Source organism: Podarcis liolepis, assembly GCF_965112155.1.
Source record: "Podarcis liolepis genome assembly, chromosome: 1".
NCBI lineage: Eukaryota > Metazoa > Chordata > Lepidosauria > Squamata > Lacertidae > Podarcis > Podarcis liolepis.
Window position 1 is genome coordinate 110,132,410 of NC_139554.1, and position 19,318 is coordinate 110,151,727.

General features: G+C 43.7%; 1 long non-coding RNA gene across 2 annotated transcripts in view; it reads left to right on the forward strand.

Annotated features, from left to right (window-relative positions):
- The window catches only part of LOC310704407, a 240,074-nt gene extending 224,150 nt beyond the window's left edge, over nt 1-15,924 (forward strand). For both annotated transcript variants that reach the window (XR_014524771.1, XR_014524772.1), the window contains exon 2: nt 15,487-15,924. This is a non-coding gene — a long non-coding RNA (uncharacterized lncRNA). The remainder of the gene's footprint in view (nt 1-15,486) is intronic.
- Nucleotides 15,925-19,318: the final 3,394 nt, after the last annotated feature.

The window sequence follows — 19,318 nt, forward strand, 5'->3', positions numbered from 1 at the left end:
TCTAGATTGTGTTGATAGTCTGGAGAAACATGCACCTAAAGGCCTTTCCATATGTTACCCCTCAAAAAGTTTCTGTTTGTTCGTCTAGGGTGGCAACCACAATAATGGATGGAGAACCCAGCACATGTCTGAAAACACAAAGTAAATGTGTACCTTGATGTTAAGGGGGAGAAAAAGTAACACACCAAAGACTAGGGAGCAAGTCCCATTACACAAAGTAGGGCTTACTTGTCAGTAGGTATACTTAGGCTCACACTGCACAGGTGCAATTCTGCTCCAGTTGAAACCAACCCAAATACCACTGATTTCAGTGCAGCAGCATCCTTAAGTCACAGCTCATTAATGTTTTTAAGTGATCTTAACAGAAGGTTGCATGGCGGCCTCTTCTCTTTTTTAAACCACTGTGCGCTACTGTTTTAAATATGTCTGATCAAATAGGGCACCCTCCTATTTTAGAGTATGAACAAGCCATCAACTCCTCAGATAAGTTTTTTTAAAAAATTGTGTGGAAATGCAGGTGTTAAGTCATCTCTGTCACCCTGTGAGGAAAGGAAGAGAGTGATGATTGGTGCGTTTTTTCAGGCTTGAGATAATATCACGGTCAAGATTAATGTCCCGTGCTGAGAAGATTTGTCACTCATTCAGGTACAGCTCCTGTGTATGAGCACATTTGCACACGCACGTCTCTGAGCATTTTAGATCACTCAGAGCAGCTTACAACAATTAAAATAACGGGCTGTATATTTGGCCAGGGGGCACCTCATTTGTTTTAACAAGGCTACAGCATGAATAATTTCATAGTGTAGTATTGTGCAGCATTAGCATTCAGTTCTGTTTTAAAAAAATAAAATAAAAGCACACCTTTGCTGTATGCCCTCTACTTGTATTCAACTCAATGTACCGCTGAGGTCCAGCGCCAAGGGCCTTCTGGAGTTTCCCTCGCTACGAAAAGCCAAGTTACAGGGAACCAGGCAGAGGGCCTTCTCGGTAGTGGCACCCACCCTGTGGAACGCCCTCCCATCAGATGTCAAAGAGAAAAATAACTACCAAGCTTTTAGAAGACATCTGAAGGCAGCCCTGTTTAGGGAAGCTTTTAATGTTTAATAGGTTATTGTATTTTAGTGTTTTGTTGGAAACTGCCCAGAATGGCTGGGAAAACCCAGCCAGATGGGCGGGGTATAAATAAATTATTATTATTATTATTATTATTATTATTATTATTATTATTATCCATCAACAACAAGGCCTCAAGGACTGCCTCTCCCCATATAAACCACCCCCGACTCTGTGTTCATCATCTGAGGCCTGTTGGGTTGAAATAACCGACAGACGAGTAGCAAGTGTCATGTGGGAGGCATCTCCCGAGTAAGTCTCGGGGAGTCCCTTTTATTGAATATTACAGCAATTGCCACGTATGTGCTTACTGCTGATTGGTTAACACAAGTACAAAGCAAAGGTTACATATTGGCATTAATCACCAATAGATTAAAGGCTGGGAAAGGGAGCACAGAACTAGACAGGCATGAAAACCTCCTAATTAAATTATAACTAGTGATTGATATAGCAAGACTTAAACAATTACATTCCGATAAATGTGGTCAACTATGCATTAAGAACAGGTCAGAGTATAATGTTTTCATGAACGAAATATGAACTGAACATTCTGGGATGATGAAGGAATGTCTTAGTATTAGAACAGTTTGTGTAGCATCATGTGCAGAAGCAAAGCTTCCCATCATGCCACAGTCATGTGCAGAAGCAAAGCTTACCTTCAGAGGCCCTTCTTTGTGTGCCTCCTTCCCGTGAGGTCTGGAGGGCGGCAATACGAGAACGGGGCCTTTTCTGCAGTGGCTCCCTGTTTGTGGAATGCCCTCCCCAGGGAGGTTCACCTGGCACCTTTATTATATCTTTTTAGGCACCAGGCACAAACTCTTTAAACTGGCCTTAGACTGATTAATATCCTACAGCCTTTTAAATATTTTTTTTGGGGGGGGGATTTTGTTGTTGCTTTTGTTTTAACTATTTATTTGTGCTTTTACCTTGCATTTTTATCTTATGAACTGCCCTGAGATCTTATGACAGAGGGTGGTATGTAAGTCTAATAAATAGAATAAATAAATACTAAAATAGTATTTCAGGGGGAACAAGGCAACAACAGCTACTTGCCAGCATGGTTGTGGTTTACCTCCACTGTTGGAGGCCCTGTGGTTCAGGATACCAGTTATGGGAAGTCACAGGACAGGAGCGTGCAGTTGTGCTATGTCCTCCTTGCAGCTTTATCAATGGCATCTTGTTAGTTTCTGTGAGAACAGGAGGCTGGACTTGATGGGCCATTGAGGTCTTCTTATGTTCTGAAGACAAGCGTTTGAAAAAAAGCCACCTCATAACCTTACTCAAAGAACAACCAAGCAAAAGAACAGACTTTGGAGTTCTGATACAAGGTGTATAGTTGCTTGAAGCCCCAACCCACAGCCCTATGTGTTTGCGGGGGTCATAATAATAATAATAATTTATTATTTATTTGACGCCCATCTGACTGTGTTGCCCCAGCCACTCTGGGCAGCTTCCAGCAAATTATAAAAACCACAGCAAAATATCACACATTAAAAACTTCCCCATACAGGGCTGCCTTCAAAGTCTTCTAAAAGTCAGATAGTTGTTTATTTCCTTGACATCTGATGGGAGGGCATTCCTCAGGGTGGGCGCCACTACCAAGAAGGCCCTCTGCCTGGTTCCCTGTAACCCCACTTCTTGCAATCAGGGAACCTCCAGAAGGCCCTTGGAGCTGGACTTCAGTGTCCAGGCTGGAGTGGGGGTGGAAATTCTCCTTCAGGTATACAGGGCTGAAGCCATTTAGGGCTTTAAAGGTGAATTGTGCTGGGAAACGTCATCAAAGGAAGACACTCTGATCGTGATCAGCGATTGTGGGCATGACTCATTGTTGTGGCAACAGCTTTCCACCTGCAACACTGAAGAAAAAGATGTGAGGTCCAATTTGTAATCAATGTTTAATCAAATGTAATTAATTTGTCATAGTGTTTTGTTGTTTTAATTGGGTTGGCTCTGTTGTTGATTTAAATTATAATTTGTATTACGATGTTAATACAATAATGGAAATCAGATAAATACACAGTGTAAAATATTGTCTAAACAAGTAAGATAAAATAAACATTGGTGACATGATTAATTTCAGCACATATAACAATTCATAAGCAAACAGGGGACAATTAAGGATATAAAAGCTTAGATAAATTTTATAAGCTTTTATAGTCTTAATCGTCTTAGTCTGAGAAAACTGTAATATTTTATCCTTTCTCTTCCAGGAAGGAGAAACAAAAGAAATTATGATTGGGATAATACCATGACAGATAAGGTGCAAAACTTAAAAAAATGAAGCAAAATATATGTACGTGTGTGTCTGTCTGTGTGTGTGTATGGAGTGGGGCTTTGTTTTTAATTATTGGAGCAATATCCAAATACTTCATTGAAATGAGACCTGTTGAAATCACTGGATTTACTAAGTCTTTTGATTCAGTAGGTCTACTCTGAATACAACTCATGTTGGATATAACCCTTGGGTTTTATTATGGGGTGGGGAACCTCTAGTCCACAAATCAAGAGCAGATCACTGGATTCTGCTTCAGATTATTCCCCTCACCAGTTGCAGTCCCTTATTTCCTTGTACTCCTTGTATTATCCTTCTTATTTAGTGGATTGAAAAATGGGCAGGGGGACTATAGAAGCCTCTCGATTTGCATAGCTGGAATGGAGCCTAGGCTACAAAGGTATGAGTCACCTGGCTGCTCTACTCCCACCTGCCTCTGACCCCCATTAGTCACTGGCATGCAGCCCCAGAAGGGGGGTGGGTGGTTCCCTACATGAAAATGTTCCCCTTGTACCGAAAAAGGTCCCCAGCAACAGTTTTATAATATGCCCCTCCCTAGTATCAGTACAGATGAAGGTTGGTCTCCAAATATTTTTAACAATAAACAAGCACACAAGTAAGTCACTGCTGAGGTGTACCCACAATTGTGAGGCCTGCAGAGATTATAATGAAGCATCTCCAGCTGTTGCCATTGGCTACAGACCACCTGTGACATCACAAAAGTACATGGCAGCTGAGTGGATATGAAGGTGGGCCTTTTCCTCTTCCCCAACAGAACACAGCAAGCAACAACTGTGATGTTCCGTCTTCTTCCACCTGGAGGAGGTGAATAGGCAGATGGACAGAGATGATCATCTGGCTATAGGATGCTACGGAGCAATAATAAGGCAAGTTCACTTGCAGTGTGGAATTGTGGCTTGAAGGCAGCTGATATCCATGGTTCAAGCTGTATGATGTCTAGTGGTAGACCTAGGAGAAGCTGGCAGGTGTTGGTGGGTGGAAGCCAATGGAGTTCTCATTTGGATGTTGCGAGGCTGAAACAGGGCAATGATGTTTGTTGATGTGAGCTGGTTGAAATTCACCTTCGGAAGCTGATCGACAGAAGCCTGCGGCTATTTGTAGGTCGAAGCCAGGGCACTTCCGTGAATGAACGAAGAGCAAAAGGTGAGTGAATGCGTCTTCTTCATGAATATTGGCTGGCGTAAGCTTATGTCTGTGGAAAGGAGGTTTTGAAAGTGGGCAAGGCGAAGGGTAGAAGTTAGCAGATGAAGTTGCCAGGCAGAAGCCAGTGGAAGTGCTTCTGGGTGATGTTGAGGGATGGTAGCCATCCCTCTTGTCACATCTGTCATTTTCTTCTCCCGGGGATCTCTGAAGCCAGGAATGTGCTTGAAAGCAGTGAAGAGGGAACATAGGGCAGCCTGAAGCCAGCAAGGCTTTCTCAAAACACGGCCACCCCCTGTGAAAGCAATGAGCAGAACTTGCAGGTCTTAAGTGCAAACCATCTTATACTTCTATTCCCCCACCACCACCTACATCTAGCAGTAGTGTCTATTCTATCTTCTTTTCTCAAAGACTGATAATGGAAGGGCAAATACCTTCATTTGTGGTGTGAAACTGCCACCCCACCCCGATATTAGTATACATGAAGGGCGGATGGTACATATTTTTTAATGGTAAACAGTTCGCTCCTAAGATGCCCCCACAATGGTCAGGCCTAGGGAGGTTGTGATGATGCCTCTCAGCTGTTGCCATTAGCAACAGGCTGCCTCTGATGTCACAAAAGGACATGGTGCCTGAAGGAGCAGAAGCAGTTATTAGGGGGAGTGGGGAAGGAGAGAAAAGCCTCAGGAGAAGGAGGCTGAGGGGAAGATGGAGACACAGAAGAGAAATCACGGTTGGCTCCTTCCTGGGGTTGCCAACTTTTTGCCCTTCGGGGCTCCTGTACCTGTTTTACTACATAGCTATAAAAATAAAATAAAATAATTTATCTCTGAGAATCCCAACACACACCCTACATCCCAAATAAACGTCTTACAATCCCTAGAGTTTGAAAAATTATATTCTAGTTAAAATCTGTCTGCTGGGTCTAGTAAGCTTTTTGCTGCAGGATCAGCCAATGTGAATCTTTGCTCGTGTAGTTTGTTTAAAACCATTTATAAGCCACTTGATAATTTTAAAGAATCTCTGCACTGTGTACAATGTAAAAAGATAATAAACAATTTGAATAGAACAATGCAGAACCAGTAAAACAGAAGCATAGAAGCATGTTAAAACCAATAGAAATGGGATTGTGGGGGGGGGGGGACTTCCCTATAGAGGATTGCTGTCATAGGGACATTCAAAGGAAAAGTGGGACGTTCCTGGATCAAATCAGAAACCAGGATGGCTTCTTCAAATCAGGGATGTCCCTGGAAAATAGGAAAACTTAGGAGGTTCTGCAATGCTATGCTGAGGATTAAACCTGGGCCCTCGTGCCAGGAACACAGAACGCTGCCTTATAGCTCAGCAATGCATACATCTGTCTGTGCCATCCTGGTCCTTTCAGGTGCCCACAATATCTTTTTTGCCTGCCAGTAGAACTTCTGAATGGTACCACATGGTATCAATCAGGGGTTACCAAACTGTAGTCTGTGAACTACCAATGGTCCATGAACTTCATCTGAGTCGTCCGTAGCATGTCTGCATTAAATATCAATATTGAATTTTAATTGGGGTGTGTGGCTTTTTTATTTCTTATACAGTGGAACCTCGGGTTGCGAATGTGATCCGTGCGGGAGGCACATTCACAACCCGCAGGATTCGCAACCCGCAGTGCTGCGTCTGCGCATGCGCAAAGCGCGATTTAGTGCCTCTGTGCATGCGCTGGAACCCAGAAGTAACCCGTTCCGGTACTTCCGGGTTTGGCGCGGTGCGCAACCCAAAAACACGTAACCTGAAGCGTCTGTAACCCGAGGTACCACTGTATTGTATTTTATTGTATCACAATTAGAATGCAATTATGAAAAGACTATAAAAGAAATAAGAATACTTTTTAAAGTCATCCAGCATCGAGGGCAGCTCAATACAATTGCTACAACAGGCAGAAAAATAATTAAGGGGTCTGCCAAGACCCTCAGCAATTTTCAGGTGGCTCATGGGGTTTGGGAACCACTGGCAAGAGCAATAAACAATGATCATTTGGTATATTTCAGCTTTTGTTTGAAAAAAGGAGCATGAAGGACATGTCAGCTACATTGCCACAATAATGTGTACAAAATCCTCTGTTATTAATAAGCTATATTGCCAATTGCATGGAATCAAAAATCCTTGACAATTTACACAGCTTTATTGTTGTTATTATTATTGCTCTTATTCTTAATGTTCTTTAGCTCTCTGATTCCTCTTTTCTTCTTTTTACTCTTTATCTTTTCTTGTTCTTCTCTCTTTCCTTTCCGTTTTGTCTTTTTGATTTTATTTGTTCTAGATATTACCGTATTTTTCGCTCTATAAGACGCACCAGACCACAAGACGCACCTAGTTTTTGGAGGAGGAAAACAAGAAAAAAAATATTCTGAATCTCAGAAGCCAGAACAGCAAGAGGGATTGCTGTGCAGTGAAAGCAGCAATCCCTCTTGCTGTTCTGGCTTCTGGGATAGCTGCGCAGCCTGCATTCGCTCCATAAGATGCACACACATTTCCCCTTACTTTTTAGGAGGGAAAAAGTGAGTCTTATAGAGCAAAAAATACGGTATTTTACTGTAGTATTGTGAAAACTTTCATAAAAACTTTGGGGGATGGAGGGAAGAAAATTTACATAGCAAGGGGTTTTCAAAAATTGGATTTTCCTCTTACCCGTAGTACTTCCACATATGAATTATGATCCTTGTGCAAACCGTTTCGTTCATAAATCCTGCTAATTTCATGAATCCAGAAGACAAGACCTATCAGGTTAAATTAGGGTAGGTTTTTTAGGCAGACATCTTGAGAACTCATTCTCATGTTTATTGGCGCCCCCTAGCGCTCAGCTGTGAAACAACTACAAGAAACATTTCTGCAAATACCAACAATTGGGCAACACTGGCCTGCAAGCATTCCAGTTGGAGAACAGCCTTTACCAAAGGTGTCATGGGCTTTGAAGACACTCAAAGTCAGGACGAAAGGGAGAAACGTGCTAAGAGGAAGGAACGCTTGGCAAGCCCTCACAATGATCAACTCCCGCCCGGAAACCAATGTCCCCACTGTGGAAGGACCTGTGGATCCAGAACTGGCCTCCACAGTCACTTACGGACTCACTGTTAAGACCATGTTCATGGAAGACAATCTTACTTGGCTACGAGTGGTTGCCAAAGAAGAAGAAGTCCTACAAGCGGGTTGCACTTGCCCGCTTCATAGCCTGTACCGTGGCAAAAGAAGAGAGCACAATCTTTATACTACATTTTTTTAGATTTGCCTTGGGAGTCTTTAAACCTTTTGTTGACCACCAGCATTACGCTTTCCGTTTTTAAGTTCGGAATAGAGCAGTTGCTTTGGAAGACGATCATCAGGCATTGGCACAACATGACCAGTCCAACGAAGTTGATGTTGAAGAATCAGGGTACATTCTTTCACCTTTGGTGGACATGCCCAAGGATTAAGACATTCTGGGAGATGATTTATAACGAAATGAAAAAGATATTTAAATATACCTTCCTGAAGAAACCAGAGGCCTTTCTTCTGGGCATGGTCGGCCAAATGGTGCCAAAGAAGGATAGAACTTTTTAATGTATGCAACAACAGCAGCAAGAATAGTTATCACGAAGTATTGGAAGACACAAGATTTACCCACCCGGGAAGAATGGCAGATGAAGTTGATGGACTATATGGAACTGGCGGAAATGACTGGCAGAATCCGAGACCAGGGAGAAGAGTCGGTGGAAGAAGACTGGAAAAAGTTTAAAGACTATTTACAGAAATACTGTAAAATTAATGAATGTTAGAAAAATGTTGGAATGAAGTTATATGGCTTTAGTAGAAATGTTATAAGGAATTAAGTATAAATAGATTAATAGAGTATTAAAGGAAAAAATAAGGTTAGAATGTGTCAAGATAATTATAGGATAGAAAACAGAGGAAAATGGAAAGGAATTGCTGAAACAATTAACAGAAGTGGAATACAAAAAGGGAGGTGTGAGGAGGTCGTTGAAATAAGTGAATGAAAGATAAGATATTGAAATTGTTTCATGTGTTTTAAACGGTTTTTGTTTTGTTTTGTTAGTTTAATGTGTTAGTGTTATGTAGTGTCTTTGTATTGTATTGTATTGCCTTTTTTTGTTGTTGTGTTTAAATTGTTGGAAAAGTAATAAATATTATTTAAAAAAAAAAAAAGATGTTGAAGAATTATTGATTCGACACTGGTGATCTTTGCTTCTTCCAGTACGCTGGCATTAGTTCGCCTGTCTTCCCAAGTGATGTGTAAGATTTTTTGGAGACATTGTTGATGGAATCTTTCGAGGAGTTGGAGATGGTGTTTATAATTGGTCCATGTTTCGCAAGCATACAGTAAGGTTGGTAGTACAATAGCTTTGTAAACAAGCATTTTGGTTTCCCAGTGAATGTCCTCAAACACTCTACACTTCAGCTGGGAGAAAGCCGCACTCGCAGAGCTCAGGCGATGCTGGATTTCGGCATCAATGTTGGCCATTGTGGGAAGATAACTGCCCAGGTAGGAGAAGTGATCGATAGAAAAAGGGCAGAGCTGAAGGCTGGCAGGACCAGAATGACCTGAATATGGCAGGTGCTTTAATTCATGCAGGAGGATATCTTGAAAATGGCCCAGTCAGCCAGTATTGTATCCTGGCCATTCATTCATACTGACAGCATTAGGTTCACAGTGGCAATTGCAATTCTATACCGACCTTTGATGCTAACACAGGCGTGTGTGTTTTAGTTTTCGGTTTGCATTCTGCTAGTGTAGTTACTGCTACCTCAGGCATTTACGTTCACTTTAAGGGTGTCATCCTGTATATCAGGAAAGGGGGGGGGAGCTTCCAGGCCTCTCTATGTGGCCCTCAGGAATCTATCTACGCCATGACCCCTTCCCTCTCACATGCCCAGCTTCACACCTTCTGAGTGGCTTTCCCTGCCTGGAATGTGTTGCTAACCCCTGATGATGCCTCTTCCTTGTCTAGAAGGAGGACAGAGAGATGTATACGCAGGGGTATACGCAGGAGTAAAATATTGGAGGGGGCAGTTAAGCCCCACCCCGCATAATCGATCACAGGACGCAGTGCACAAACACCATTTGAATGGCAATGCCCATCAACTAGGGGGCAGACAATAAACCCTTCAAATATTTTATTGGGAGGAGCCGAAGGGACCTTGGCCCCTAGGAGTTGTCTTCTATGTGTGTGTGTGCATGGGTGTAGAAACTATCTTACCGTATATGGTAAAATTTATATTCCGTGCTCCATCCACTTTTGGGTCTCAGGCAGAGGCGCTGCCTTGGGGGGCCCAGGGGTGCGTCGTGCGTGTGATGTTGCGCACTCTTGTAACATTGCATGCGTGTCATCAGGAGGAGGCGCACTGTCGGGAAGAGGCCTTGCCCAATGCCATGCAGCTTGAAAGGCCATGCACGCTCACGAGGAGTCTGCCTTTGGTGCTGTGCCACGCTCGGCTTGGCAGTTCGGCCTCCTCTGCCCCATCAATAGGTAAAGGCAATAGGTAAATGACACCTGGATGGTTAAGTCCAGTCAAAGGTGACTACGGGATGCAGCGCTCATCTCGCTTTTAGGCCAAGGGAGCTGGCGTTTGTCCACAGACAGCTTTCCGGGTCATGTGGCCAGCATGACTAAACTGCTTCTGGTGCAACGGGACACCGTGATGGAAACCAGAGTGCATGTTTACCTTCCCGCCACAGCAGTACCTATTTATCTACTCACACTCAATATTGGGGCTATATTGAGGGGAATGACGACACCTCTGCCCCCTAGCGTTGGTGTGCCTGCTCTGAGGTCCAAAGATATCTGGTTGCCATAAATTTGCCCAGAAGGGAATGCAACCTTCAGGATGAAAAAGCTTCCACACTTCTGCTATACAAAGAGTTACCTGAGAGTACTTCTTAATAGACATGCATGGGATTCCTTTGTCAGTTTCTTGCATATAGGTCAATCAGCACAGTTTTACTTAGAAGTTTTACATGTTTACAGTTTTATATTTTACTTAGAACTCCCCCAAACGGACTCCTGGCACTTCCTGCATAAAGGAATGCATGCTACAACAGAAAATGTTAAATGAAAGATTTAGAATCATAGAATCATAGAGTTGGAATAGACCACAAGGGCCATCGAGTCCAACCCCCTGCCAAGCAGGAAACACCATCAGAGCACTCCTGACATATGGTTGTCAAGCCTCTGCTTAAAGACCTCCAAAGCAGGAGACTCCACCACACTCCTTGGCAGCAAATTCCATTCTTTTCTGCCGAGTCATAGGATCAAAACTTTAAAATCCACCGAAACAGCTTCAGCGGGAACAGATAGTGATGGTTTGAAATTACAGAAGGAACACATTTCAGGATAGTTCTGCATCAGGGATTTTGTACAGACTTTTACTCAGTATTTGTTTGTTTGTTTCCAGACAGGTCAAGTAGAGTAATTAAATAAGCTATATTCAGATGCTGCACCAGACACTTGACACAAATGCACACACCCCATAAATCAAGGAAGTCAGCTGTATTGATTTGTAGCACCGCTGGCATTTCCCAACCGGCTTTAGCTGGCCTTTCCTCTGCCAACAAATTGCGCATTTAAACCTTCTGTGTGGGTAGACTCAATAATGGTTTCTTTCAAGTAATTCTTGTTGTTATAGACATAAGATCTGGCCGTGCCAAGTCAAGGTTATTTTTTCATGAAATATGTCATATGAGCCACCATGAAGACTGAAGCCCTTTATCTTTCTTCTACATCCCAGCTAATTTGCTTTGCAAATGACCCAGGGAGATTGCCTCCATGCATTCGGGTCTTCCGATTATTCACATGAACCGCAAAGTTATTTGTTTTATTTGATTACAGAAAAGAATGGAGAGTGGAAATCCCACAATAACTGTACTGCCGAGGGAAAATCTTCAGCACAGAGGTTAAGCAAACTGTAGGCAAAGGGGGAAATGGTGGACTCACCTGTGGGTCCCACTTTCTGTTGCCAGTCCGCCATTTTGTCTTCTTTCTTGAGCATGAGCAGAAGGTGCGTTGGCTTTCCTCTTACCTAAGACTATGATGTGTGGAATGCTGGCTGAAGTGGTTCCTGGGAAAAGGGACTCTAGCATACCCTTCAAGTGTCCCAATTTTGCCAAAAGAGTCCTGGAATTACTATTGCCATCCCAGCTTCTGGTTGGATCCTGGAATGTCTCAATTCCCCACCAGCACTGCCACTGCGAAGCTTGGGGGACGAGGATGAGACAGCGCTTGTCCCAAGTGACAATGACAACCGTGACGTCTGTGAGGGAGCCAGTGGCGTAGCGTGGGTTGTCAGCACCCGGGGCAAGGCAAGTAATTTGCGCCCCCTAACCCATGGATTTTAACAGGGGGCAGAGAGCTGCAAGTACGAGCGCGCCCCCCCATGTTGCGCCCGGTGCGGCCAGCCCCCCTGCACCCCCCACGCTACGCCACTGGAGGGAGCACCCCATCGCTGCTCCATGGCCACAGCCACCAGTCTCCTCCCTTGGGCAGCTTGTCTGGAGTCGATGAAGAGAATCCTGTGTTTTTCTACTGTGTATGATATGCCAGAAGCCGTTAGCCTGTGCATAAGACTCTGGGTAGTCCTACATGTGTCCCTTTCTTGCCTCAGTGAGCAAGCAGAACATGGGATGGGCAGCGAATTGCCTCCATGTGAGCTTTTGCAGAGGGGGCTCAGCGAAATCGAGGGCAGTGGTGGTGTTAAAGCTGCTGTATGGGGAAAGCCCTGATTCAGATCCTGCCTGCCTGCCTGCCAAGCTATCCATGTGGCCATTCATCATTCTACAGTGCTACTCTGCAGGGTTGTTATGAAGGAGGAGAGCAGAGGACCAATTGTGCCTCACTAAACATGATGAATTTTTATTATTCTAGCAATAGTAAGTTTAAGAAGGGAGAGTGAGTGACCTGGGCTGTATGGAAACAACCTACTTCTTCCTACCTTGCTTTCGTTCACTGTGATTCCTACATTGAAGGGGGTTGGGTCCCTTTCAACTCTACAATTATAGGTAGGTAGGTAGGTGGGTGGGTATATGCCTCGTTTAATGGTTTAATGGGTTCTTTAAGTAATCTGGGTAACCGGGTTCGCGTCTCCGCTCCTCCACATGCAGCTGCTGGGTGACCTTGGGCCAGTCACACTTCTCTGAAGTCTCTCAGCCCCACTCACCTCACAGAGTGTTTGTTGTGGGGGAGGAAGGTAAAGGAGAATGTTAGCCGCTTTGAGATTCCTTCAGGCAGTGATAAAGTGGGATATCAAATCCAAACTCTTCTTCTTCTTCTGTGGGAGGCTGTGTGCATGTCTCCTTGGAGGTAAGCCCTGATGAGCCCACTGGAACCTCTTCCTTGATAAGTAAGTGTAGGATTGCAACCTGTGAGCAATCCCTATTGAACTCACTCCCCACTGCATTGCTGGGGTTTAGGACTGGATGGTTTTTAGAGATCCCTTCCAATTCTACAGTTCAATGGTGAACTCAACAAGTCCTGCGGTTTATTTCTTTTCATTTTTCTGCTGCAGCTTGCTTTTGCATGCATTGCTTTAGATCATTTTAATCATACCTTTGGGACAGGTTACAGTTTGATCATGCCTGAACTTCCCTAGAGGTCCGGTGGGTGGGAGAGGAAATGGGAGTAGGAAGAGAACGTGCTGTGCTAGACCTTAGATGGGTATAAATGGCTCATCTGTACCACAGGTGAATTATGAGCTTTTGCCCCTCTCCCTGGTAACTTCCTCATTTCCAGTGGTGCAATTTGAGTTTGCTTTTGTGGCCTGTTTCCCCAAGTCCTGTGGGAGAAAATGGGTTCTCTTTTGGAATTAAAGGAGCTTTTTGGTGAGCTTGTTGCTGAAAGTTGATTTGGAGGCTGGCCGGTTTTTCTTCTTCTCACTTCCTCCAGGAAGGGTGTTAGATTTAGGACTAGTGTGCATGGGTAGACTGCAGGGGGGAAAAGAAGTACTATAATTATATTTTTAACAAAGTAAAAACATAAAAGAGGTAGGGAGAGATAATGCCCACCTTGTTAGAGTTCAGGGGTTGACTGTATCATGAAAAACTTTAATAAAAAACTTAACATGCAGAGAGAGAGAGAGAGAGAGAGAGAACCCCCCCAGCAGTAATACTGATGTAGAATAGAATGTCCCTATTTTCACCTGAGGAATGTTGGAGGGTACTCTCTCATCTCAACCTAAGAATATGAGTTCCTCCTATACTATGTTTTTATGTGTTGAAAGCCACACATGTGTTGAAAGCCGGATCTGGCCCCTGGGCCTTAGTTTGCCTACCCATGCTCTAGTTCATCATCCTCATTTCAAAAGCGTCCAATCTGATGCCTCCAGGAAGTCACATGGGCACAAAAGCAATAACTCCTGCTGAACATGGCGGTACTATACAGCCATCATGATTAAGAGTCACTGATAGGTCTATCCACAATTAATTTGCCCAATCCATCTAAGCACATTCGACATCATCATCACAGCTTGTACCTGTTAATTATATACATTAATCATGCAGTGAAGAAATGCCTGCCTAGTTACAATTATTTATTTCTCTCTTCGTTGGTGCACGTGCATTTATTTGCCTTCTTTTTTTAGAAGCTGTAATCTTCAGGAAGACAGTGATTCAGCTTCTTTAACTGAGGTCAACCTAGTCAACTGAATTTGTGTTTTATTGTCTTTCATGTTGTATCTGTTTTTATGATACTGTTGTTTTCATGTTGTATTTCTTGCATACTGCTTAGAGCAACCTTTCTCAACCTGTGGGTCCCCAGATGTTGTTGAACTACAACTCCCATCACCCCTAGCTAGCAAGGCCAGAGCTCAGGGATGATGGGAGTTGTAGAGCTCAGGGATGATGGGAGTTGTAGTCCAACAACATCTGGGGACCCACAGGTTGAGAACCGCTGGCTTAGAGGTTATTACAAATTAAGTGGTATAGAAATGCTTTTAAATAAATGGCTACCTACCAACCTACACACAAGAGCTTTATCGCAAAGAGTTAATACCATATATTTTTGCTGGACCAGCTTTGTAGCTGTAATTATATGGAAGTATCCAAAATGAATTTAATTCTTTGTTGGGCAGAAAAAATTAGCTAATAATAGGTATATAGAGAAATGAAAATTGATCTCATATGCAATGGTTTCCATTTCTTTCTCACTCTGACCTGTTTCTTTCCTTTCTGGGATATAAAAGTATATGTGAAATCACTGCTTCTGTGTTTTGGTTCCTGAAATGGTCAACTTGACCTACAGACCTATGAACATGCGGAGGGATCTTTTGCAGGTTGTCTCTAGGGGAACCCACAAGGTTCTGAGAGATCTCTTTGCCCAAACCTGATGGAATTGCTTTGAATGCAAAGCAAGCTTGTTTTCTCCTGCTCTGGACAGTAGGACTCGAACCAATGACTTCAAGTTACAAGAAAGGAGATTCCGAGTAAACGTCTGCAAGAACTTTCTGACAGTAAGAACTTGTTCAACAGTGGAATGGTTGTCAGCATCCTTGGGTCAAAAGCCCAGTTGGATTGTCTCCTTCCAGCCATGCTACTGTGAAGATCCATCGACCTCTGGCTCCGACATAAATCAGTGACTCAAGCCTCTCAGACTTGTGCACACTATATTCAGCAGTGTAAACCACACAAACAGAAGAGGCTGAGGCTGTGGACGCATACTATGAACTACGGATTTATTAATCATAAATCAAGACAAAGAAACATGTCGTCTCTCCTTGCCGACTTCTCAGAGAGAGAATCCAAACAAAAGCCATACAGTGGAAGTTCCGCTTACACCAGCAAACTGTGCAGGAATGTAAACAGACATGAGACACATAACAAGCCCATGTCTGCAACTAAAGGTGGAATGGAAAATCCCAACAATGGTCTCCCTCAGGAAGTTGTGGATTCTCCTTCCTTGGAGGTTCCTACTCACGAGGTTGGATGGTCATCTGTCATGGATGCTTTAGCTGAGATTCCTGCTTTGCAGGGGGTTGGACTAGATGACCCTTGGGGTCCCTTCCAATTCTACAATTCTATGCAATTCCTTTTCATTCAATAAGCTTGCTGGAGACACAGTTTGGCCTTCCTGATTTTTGCCAAGCGTTCATAATCAGCCCCGAGACACCTTTTTGAGACACGCATTATTGATCACAACATGAGTATTATCAGTTTCTTCAGACTTCACTTATATCCTTCCGGCAAACCAGACAATTCAATTAGATGATGTAGATGAATGATCTATTTTGTAACCATGACTTAATGAAATGCTCTGTCTGCAACGACAAAGTGTGAAACTTGCTACGTACAAAGTGATAACAATCTGAATACCTCTGTTCACTTGCATCATAAATAAAGGCACCCTTTTTTAATGAGATATCGGGCTTGGGAATGCATTTTGCGGCCGCATTTCTTCATTATGTGTAACTTTGTTTATAGCTTTTAATATTGCATCCTGAGCTAGGGGCCCATTGATCACTAGATTTCATACGCTACCTCACGGGCTGACCATTGTGCATGTAAACTCTTTGGGAAAAAATCAGAAGGGATTTTGAAGTGATGATGACATGAGCAGAGTCCTGTCTCACCCTCCCATCCTCACAACAAGGAATACATTGTATTGTCTGTTTGGTACTTGTCATTTATTCAGAATATACCATCTATTATGAGGGGTGCCCACATTTAAATTACAGCTTTTCCCTTCTGACTGTACCTGAGTAAGGGCTAGGAAAGTTTTGGGCCACCACTTGTGCATTCTAAAGGTGGGGGTGGGATCTGTGAATTCTGTAGTTGGTGTTGTAGTTGTTTTTTTTGGGGGGGGCGGGACTCCCTAAACCCTAGAAATTAATAAATGGTAGGATTTTGATTGTTTGGGATATGAAGGGAGAATACAAGCCGCAGAGGAATTCCAGGGCTAGCCTATAAAAAAAAACGGCCTGACCAAGTGAGGGCCATTAAGTAACAATACAAGGCCATTGAGGGCCATTGGCAATGCAAGAGAATTGCCTTCCCCCTTGCCCTAAGGTGTGAACAGAGACGGGTTTGGAAGGTTGCCAGGGTAGCTGTGTGTATGACGTGGCAGGAAAAGGGAGTCTCGTAGCAAGGGGTTTGGTGAAGAAGAAGCAGGAAGAAGGCTGGAATCCATCTTGGGCAGGCTGGCTGAAGGCTGGCTGCACTGTTGTGGGGTACAATCCCCTCTTTAAATTACCAGGCTGTAAGATCTGGACTCCCTTCATGCAGACTGAAAGTGTAAATAGGTGAATAAACCATACAAATTCCGTACCAACACTGGAGGAACACTCATGTCTTGTCCATGACTCCAACACATTTTAGATGTTTGCCAGCATGCTTTCTATACTTTGCATTCCACAAATTTAGTGGGACCACCAGCTGCTGTATCTTCAGTATGGGATTGCACCATTAAGTGCACAATTTTATTCTGGTTATCCTATATTTGGATGTATTGGAATCAGTCTCTAAATTCAGCAGTCCCAAGAGCTTGTGCCTATCTTTCTTTCCTTCCTTCCTTTAACTCCAGCTTCCTCTTCTGTCTGTTTAGATCAGCTTTCCCCACCCTGGTGTCCTGTAGATATTTTGGACTACAACACCCAACAGCACCTGCCAGGATGGATCAAGTTGGCTGTGGCTAATGGGAATTATAATCCAAAACATATAAAGGGCATCAGGTTGGGGGAAATTGATTTACATAATAAATTGTTACTACCAATCTTATGTTGCATATTGTACAGCACCTTGTGAAATTAAAGTTTTGGTTCCGATGGAATACCATGAACAACAATGGAAAGTATCAATTCCCCATCCCATCCCATGGGATGCCACAGGAGAGTCTTTTTGTGCAGACTAAAGGGTTGATGCGCCGATTTTGGTCCTTCTTAGATTTGCTCCTCCTGCCAGAAGCTCAATCCCTGTCCCCACCCCCAGAAGTCTGCTTAGGACTGACAGTCCATTAATCAGCACCCAGCCCTGAATACAAATATATATGGAAGAGGCAACCCCTCATTCCTGTTCTCTACTTGGTACTGGGGCAATTCCCATGGCCAGCTACTGTTGCAGAATCAGCTGCATAATGAACAACCATAAATTAACTACTTTCTTTGCTGCCTTCAAAATATGGGAGGAGCAGCCATGGAATGGAATGATGTGTTTGGAATGATGTGTAAATTAGACATGCTGATTCCCCCCCATTACATTTGCATAATTAGTATGTCATACTTGCATGTTACGCTAATAGCAGTTGCCTGGATTGGAGTCTTGTGCAGACGAACTCTAAAGGTGAAGCTGTTATACTTGCCAAATGTCCAATGAGTAGGACAACCAGCAGTATCCCTCTTGTGTAGAGTCTCTGCATAGAATGTCTCCAATGGCATTACTTGTTTGTTTTTAAGCAGGCATTGTGATTATCTGCAGCGATTGCCAGATCTGGCCAACTCTCTCACAGACGCAGTGGTGCAGCCACTCCTGTATGGTCGTTCGGCTTCTGCAGCTTCTACAGTCCCCAATTTCTTGACTGGCTGATCCTCGCAGAAGTACCTGCCAAGACTGCAGAATGGCAGTCTGGCTTTGGAGAGGGTTGGACCTGGTTACTAAGTAGGCACTCTCAGATTCTGACGGCTGTGATGATCGCTATATACACTTCTCCAGCAGGAAAGGTCAGCTCAGTCCAAAGAACGTTGGCTAATTTCCATGCAAAAGACAAAGAGGCTGCGGAAAATGTTGTCCTCCAGACACGAGATAGAATACGAGTCAGGGAATGTAGAGATTTTAACCGTTCGGACAGATGTCTGATCTGTACAGTCTAACCGGAATGGGAGTAGTTGCCATGGGGTCTTAACATGTATATTTCGAGTTGGCAGTTTAACACCTTCATTATTAACTGAAACCAAGTGGAATTCTGATGAGAAGGCAGATGTTACTTACAGTTCAATCACCTTGATTGTGTTAAATATTTATTTTCCAGTCCTGCCTATAGGCAGTCAGACATTACTTAGCTGCCACTCAATTTTTTAAATTTTTTTGGAAAAGGACCACTCAGTTAATATTTGAGTTTAATTAATTTCATTCTTACTTGTTCAGCAACAGCCATGGTTCTCCCAACCTCTGCACAGCTTTCTATACTTTCTGAAAACAAAGAGGTGGGAGAAATGGGAAAATCAATGGGAATCAATAGTATGAGACAATCCTGCAGCAACTGAAAGCTGTTACCACATCGACACAGGTTGCACTCAACACACGTGCAAACGTGTTACCCCAGAGATGTGGTATTTCAAGCTCTCGGGTGCAGAGTCATGCCATGCCTTATGAAAGTTGAACCATGTTTTTATTACTTGGATGGAGGCATGTGGATTAGCAAGAACCACTAAGTCCCAGTTAGGGTTCAAAAGGGACGCGGGTGGCGCTGTGGGTTAAACCACAGAGCCTAGGACTTGCCGATCAGAAGGTCGGCGGTTCGAATCCCCGCGATGGAGTGAGCTCCCATTGCTCGGTCCCTGCTCCTGCCAACCTAGCAGTTCAAAAGCAAGTCAGTGCAAGTAGATAAATAGGTACCACTCCAGTGGGAAGGTAAATGGTGTTTCCATGGGCTGCTTTGGGCATCCAGATGTTGTTGAGCAACAGTGCCCACTATCCCTGCTTTCTGGGGCTGATAGTTGTAGTTCTGTAACATCTGGAAGGCCACAAGTTCCCCAATCCTACCATATAAGGAGAAGTGAGTGATGCAGATCTGGTAGGTGGCACTGGAGGCCTGCAGGTGC